Genomic DNA, 6,689 nt, shown 5'->3' on the forward strand with positions numbered 1-6,689 from the left:
ATAGTTGTTTTATCTACTCAACTATTGATAGACACTTGGGCTGCTTCCGAACCTTGGCTATTGTAAATAATGCTACAATGAACATAGAGGGGCTTATATTCTTTCAAATTAGTGTTTGGGGTTTCTTTGGATAAATTCCCAGAAGTGGAATCACTGAGTCATAAGGCAGTTCCATTTTTAGTATTTTGAGGTAACCGCATACTGCTTTCTACAGGGCTGCACTAATCTGCATTCCCACCAACAGTGGGAAAAGGTTCCCCTTTCTCCACATCCTCACCAGAACTTATTTGTTGATGTATTGATGATAGCCATTCTGACAGGTGTGAGATGGTATCTCATTGTGGTTTTAATTTGCATTTCTCTGATGATTAGTGACGCTGAGCATCTTTTCATATGTCTATTGGCCATGTGTATGTCTTCTTTGGAAAAGTATCTATTGAGGTCCTTTGCCCATTTTTTAATTGGATTGTTTATTTTTTGGTGTTGAACTTTATAAGTTTTTTATAAATTTTGGATATTAACCCTTTATCAAATATATCAGCAAAAATGTTCTTCCATTCAGTGGGGTGTTTTTTTATTTTGTTGATGGTATCCTTTGTTTTGCAAAAACTTTTTAATATGAGGTAGTCCCATTTGTTTATTTTTTCTTTTGTTCCCATTGCCTGAGGAAATATATCAGAAAAAATATTGCTACAAGCAACGTCTGAAGTTTTACTGTCTATGTTTTCTTCTAGACGTTTATGGTTTCGAGTCTAACACTTAAGTCTTTAATGTATTTTGGAAACTTGAAGGGAAATCATCTTGAATAACCAACTGAACACCATCTAGGGAGAAGCCTTATACAGTATGATGCTGGCAGTGAGTTTGTCATATATGGCCTTTATTATGCTTATATATGTTCCCTCTAATCCCACTTTGCTTAGCGTTTTTATCATAAATGGGTGTTGAATTTTATCAAAAGCATTTTCCTGCATCTATTGATATGATCGTGTGGTTTTTTACCCTTCATTTTGTTTATGTGGTGTATCATGTTTATTGATTTATGAATATTGTACCAAACTTGCATTCCCAGAACAAATCCCACTAGAATATGGTGTATGATCTTTTTGATGCATTACTGTTGTTCAGTTTGCTAATATTTTGTTGAGGATTTTAGCATCTATGGTCATCAGGGATGTTGACCTATAATTTTCTTTTTTTTGTAGTGTCTTTATCTGATCTTGGAATTAGGATAAAGTTGGCCTCATAAAATGAGCTTGGAAGCCTTCCCTCCTCTTGAATTTTATAAAACAGTTTGAGAAGAAGCGGTATTAGTTCTCCTTGGCATATTTGGCAAAATTCACCTGTGAAGCTATCTGGTCCAGGGCTTTTGTTTGTTGGGAGTTTTTGATTACTTCTTCAGTTTTACTAGGTGTAATCTGTCTATTCAGATTCCTGATTCTTCCTGATTAATTTTGGAAGATTATATGTTTCTACAAATTTATCCATTTTGTCCAGCTTGTCCAATTTATTGCCGTATAATTATAATATTTTCTTACAATCTTGAATTTCTTTGGTGTCAGTTGTTGTTTCTTCTCTTTCACTTCTGATTTTATTTATTTGGGTCCACACTCTTTTTCTTGATGAATTCGGTTAGTTTATCTTTTCAAAGAACCAGATCTTGAATTCATTAATCTTTGTATTTTTTAGACTCTTTGAGTGACTTCTGCTTTGATCTTTATTATTTCCTTCCTTATACTTATTTCCTCTGTTAGTAATTTTATATTTGATCATGTTAATTCTCTTCCTAGTTTCTGATTGATTAGAGTTTAATGGTGTTGTTTTGGTACTCTCTTTGCTTCTTTATCTTTTTATTCTCCCTTTTCATTTTATTCTGTGGTGTCATTTTTTTTGTCCTGAACTCTTATTTCCTGATTGATCTATACTACAAGCACTGATGGAAATATTTTCTTCTAATTTTGGGTTACATTTTCTTACAGATATGGTGCTAACTATTGTAGTATCTCCAGGATTAGTCTTCTATGTTTACATCCTCTAGCTAGGTGATCTCTTCTATCGTTTGACTTTGAATTCCGTGTATGTGCTAATGACTCACATATTCACATCTTTAACCCACACCTATCTCTTGAACTCAAAGTGAATGTTAACTCATTTCTTGATATTTCCACTTGTATATCTAATATGCATCTCAAAATTCAAATGTCTTATAGGAAACCCTAGATGTTCATCTGCCACCTCTCAGTCACCTGTTCCTCCCTCAGTCTTCTCCATCAGAGTAAATGGCACCAATACTTACCCTGTTGCTCAAGCCAATGGCCTCAGAGTCAACCCTTCTCCTCATGCCCTAAATACAATCCACTAAAAAGTCCTGATGTTTCTACCTTCAAAATGTGTTATAGCATTCTGCATGTATTTCACTTCCACGCTACTGTCACTTGATGCACTGACTCCTTGCTGCCCTCCTTTCTTCCACCGTTGCCCCTATAACTTATTCTCCACTCAAGAATCAGCATGTGGTAGTTTACAACATGCCTGCAAATTCAATACTTCTGTCATAAGGAGGTGGAATCCAGTTCCCCTTCCCTTGAATATGGACCTAGTCCTATTCATGCTTCTTTTTTAAAAATTATATTTTATTGATTATGCTATTATAGATGTCCCAATTTTTATCCCTAAACTACCCTCCATCCAGCACCACCCACTCCCTCAGGCAATCCCCACACCATTGTTCATGTCCATTGGTCACGCTATAGGTTCTTTGGCTACTCCATTTCCTATACTCTACCTTACATCCCTATGGCTATTTTGTAACTACCTATTTGTACTTCTTAATCCCCCATTTCCCCATACTTTCTCCCATCTGGCAACCATCAAAATACTTTCCACATCCAATGATTCTGTCTCTGTTTTCTGTTAGTTTGTTTTTATATATTGAATTGTGGATAGATATGTATTTATTGCCACTTTATTTTTTTAATGTTTACTAGTTTTTTTTACTTTTTAAAAAGATTTTATTTATTTATTTTTAGAGAGGCAAGGGAGAAAGAGAGAGAGAAAGAGAGAGGGGGGAGGGGGAGAGAGAGAGAAACATCAATGTGCAGTTGCTGGGGGCCATGGCCTGCAACCCAGGCATGTGCCCTGACTGGGAATCAAACCTGTGACACTTTGGTTCGCAGCCCGAGCTCAATCCACTGAGCTACACCAGCCAGGGCTTATTGCCACTTCATTGTTCATAGTTTTCATCTTTTTCTTAAATAAATCCCTTTAACATTTTATATAAAAATGATTTGGTAATGATCAATTCTTTGTCTGGGAAGCTGTCTGCCCTTTGATTCTAAGTGATAGCTTTGCTGGGTAGACCAATTTTGGCTGTAGGTTCCTGTTTTTCATCACTTTGAATATTTCTTGCCAATCCCTTCAAGCCTACAATGTATCTTTTGAGGAATCAGCTGACAGACAGTCTTATAGAATTCCCCTGTAGGTAACTGACTGCTTTTCTCTTGCTGCTTGTAATATTGTCTTTTTCTTTAACCTTTGCCATTTTAATTATGATGTGTCTTGGAATGGGCCTCTTTGCATCCATCTTGTTTGGGACTCTGTGTTTCCTGGATTTGTATGTCTATTTCCTTCATTAAATTAGGGAAGATTTCTTTCATTATATTTCCAAATAGATTTCAAATTTCCTGCTTTTCTCTTCTCCTCCTGGCACCCCTATTATGCAAATGTTGGAATACTTGATGTTGTCCCAGAAGCTGGTTACACTATCCTCAATATATTTAAACTCTTTTTACTTCTTGCTCTGATTGTTTTTTGTTCCCTTATGTTCTATGTCATTGCTTTCATTCTCAGCTTCATCCACTCTACTGTTGTTTCCCTGTAAATTGTCCTTTATATTAATTAGTGTATCCTTCATTTCTGACTTGATCTTTTTTATGCTGCTGAGGTCTTCACTAAGTTCCTTGAGCATCCTTATAACCAGTGTTGTCAACTTTGCATCTGATAGATTGCTTATCTCCATTTTATTTAGCTCTGTTTCTGGAGTTTGATCTGTTCTTTCCTTTTTGTATTATTTTACGGATTATGCTGTTACAGTTGTCCCAAATTTTATTCCCCTTGTCCCCATCAGCCTGGTATCCACCTCCCCTCTAGCACCCTCTCCCTTAGTTCATGTCATGGGTTGTGTGTGTATGTTCTTTGTCTTCTCCCTTTCCTATATTATTCTTAACATCCCCCCGTGTATTTTGTTCCTACCAATTATATTTCGTGATCTCTACACCATTTCTCCTTTCTCCCCCTCTTGCCTCCCAACTGATAATCATCCAAATGATTCCCATACCTATGATTCTGTTCCTGTTCTGGTTTTGCTTAGTTTGTTTTTGTTTTTATATTTTAGATCCAGTTGTTGATAGTTACGAGTTTGTTGTCATTTTAATCTGCCTTTTGATCTGCTTTTTCTTAAATATGTCCCTTTAACATTTCATATAATAAGGGCTTGGTGATGATGAACTCCTTTAGCCTTACCTTGTTTTGGAAGCACTTTCTGCTCTTCTGTTCTAAATGATAGTTTTGCTGGACAGAGTAATCTTGGTTGTAGGTCCTGGCTTTTCATCATTTTGAATACTTCTTGCCATCCCCTTGTTTCTTTTGAGAAATCAGCTGACAGTCTTATGGGAACTCCTTTGTAGGTAATTATCTGCTTTTCTCTTGCTGCTTGTAAGATTCTCTCTTTATCTATAGCCCTTGGCATTTTAGTTATGATACGTATTGGTGTGGTCTTTTTTGGGTCCAACTTGATTTGGACTCTCTGTGCTTCCTGGACTTGCATGTCTACTTCCTTTGCCAAATTAGAGAAGTTTTCTTTCATTATTTATTCAAATAGATTTCCAATTTCTCACTCTTTCTCTTCTCCTTATGGCACCTCTATGAAGTGAATGTTTGACATCTTGAAGTTGTCCTAGAGGGTGCTTATACTACCCTCATTTTTTTGTATTCTTTTTTCTTCTTGTTCTGACTCATTGTTTTTTGCTTCCTTGTGTTCCAAATTATTGATTTGATTCTCAGCTTCATTCACTTTACTGTTGTTTCCCTGTATCCTTTATTAATTAGTGTATCCTTCATTTCTGACTGGATCTTTTTTATGCTGCTGAGGTCTTCACTAAGTTCCTTGAGCTCCTTATAATCAGTGTTTTGAACTCTGCATCTGATATATTGCTTATCTCCATTCTCTTTAGCTCTGTTTCTGGAGTTTGATCTGTTCTTTCATTTGGGCCATGTTTCTTTGTCTCCTTGTTTTGGCAGTCTCCCTGTGTTTGTTTCTATATATGAGGTAGAGCTGCTTTGATTCTGTATCTTTGTAGCATGGCGTAATGTAGTAGGTGTCCTATAGGGTCCAGTGGCATAACCTCCCCTATCACCCAAGCTGGGTATTTGAAGTGCACCCTTTGTGTGGACTGAGTATACCCTCCTCTTATAGCTGCACTTTTATTGCTGTTGCCAAGTCAATGAGAAGGATTTACCCAGGCCAGTCAGCTGCAAGGATTGGCTGTGACATTTAACACCAGCCTGCACCCTTTGTGGAGGGTCAGCTGTGCAGGGGCAGGGTGGTAGTGCTCAAAAGTGGTCTGTAGTCATCCACTGGGTATGCTGGCCAGTGTGGTGATGCAGCCAAGGTCACCTGTGTTTTGCCCAGGACTGTCCTTCCTGAGCTATAAAGCTATCTGAGATGGCTGCTACTTGTGCTGGGCTGGGAGATTCCCAGGGGAAGCCAAGCTGTGAATCTAAGCTGGCTGCTGCTAGTGACAGGCCTGGGGTTCGCTGAGGCCAGCTGTTGCTTATTTGATTGGATTTAGGAAGTTGTGAAGCATGAGCCAAAACCAGCTATTCATATGGAAAAGCATATTGGGTGGGTCCACAATTTGCATGAGATGGAATCTCTGGAGATCTCCAGGGTGGGAAAATAGTATTAGCCATGTTGATGGAGTCTCAGATATGGCACCAGCCTGCAGTTCTGTGGCTCTATGATGATAGGATTCAGAAAAGGGACAATGGCCCCTGCCTTCTTTTCTGTGTGGGGGAAAGCTATCCTCCAGCACTTAACTTGATGACAGACACTTCAGTTTCTCCCTATATGCTATTGGTGCTTTTTAAGCTGCTTCCCTGGTGCTGGAGTTCAGAGGAAGTGAGTCTGAGTAAGTCCGTGTGTGGGTTCTTTAAGAGGAACTGCTTGGGACTCTAGAAGTTTCTTCTACTAACTCAACCATGCTGGGTTTTGCATCCAGAAGTTATATCCCTCCAATATTTCTATCCACCTCATGTGGATGTGGAATCAGCCTGTTCTGCATCTCATTGTCTCCATGTCTGCTACCAGTCGAGATGGATGTGGTTTCTTTCATTATGCAGTTGTCAGACTTCCATTCAACTCAATTTCTGATGGTTCTGAGTGATGGTTGTTCTATATTTTAGTTGTAATTTTGATGTGATATGTGAGGATGCAAGCTGTTTTTACCTATGCTGCCATCTTGACCAGAAGTCCAAATATTTAGATATTTAATAATTTTCACCATTTAACCCAGCAAAACTCCAAAGTTCCAAGTCACCCAAGACTTTGGAAAAATCTGTTTATATATATATATATAAATATATATAAAATGCATATATATTTATAATTATTACTGAAAAGCTTTATCAAA

Source organism: Phyllostomus discolor, chromosome 3, assembly GCF_004126475.2.
Source record: "Phyllostomus discolor isolate MPI-MPIP mPhyDis1 chromosome 3, mPhyDis1.pri.v3, whole genome shotgun sequence".
Taxonomy (NCBI): Eukaryota; Metazoa; Chordata; class Mammalia; order Chiroptera; family Phyllostomidae; genus Phyllostomus; species Phyllostomus discolor.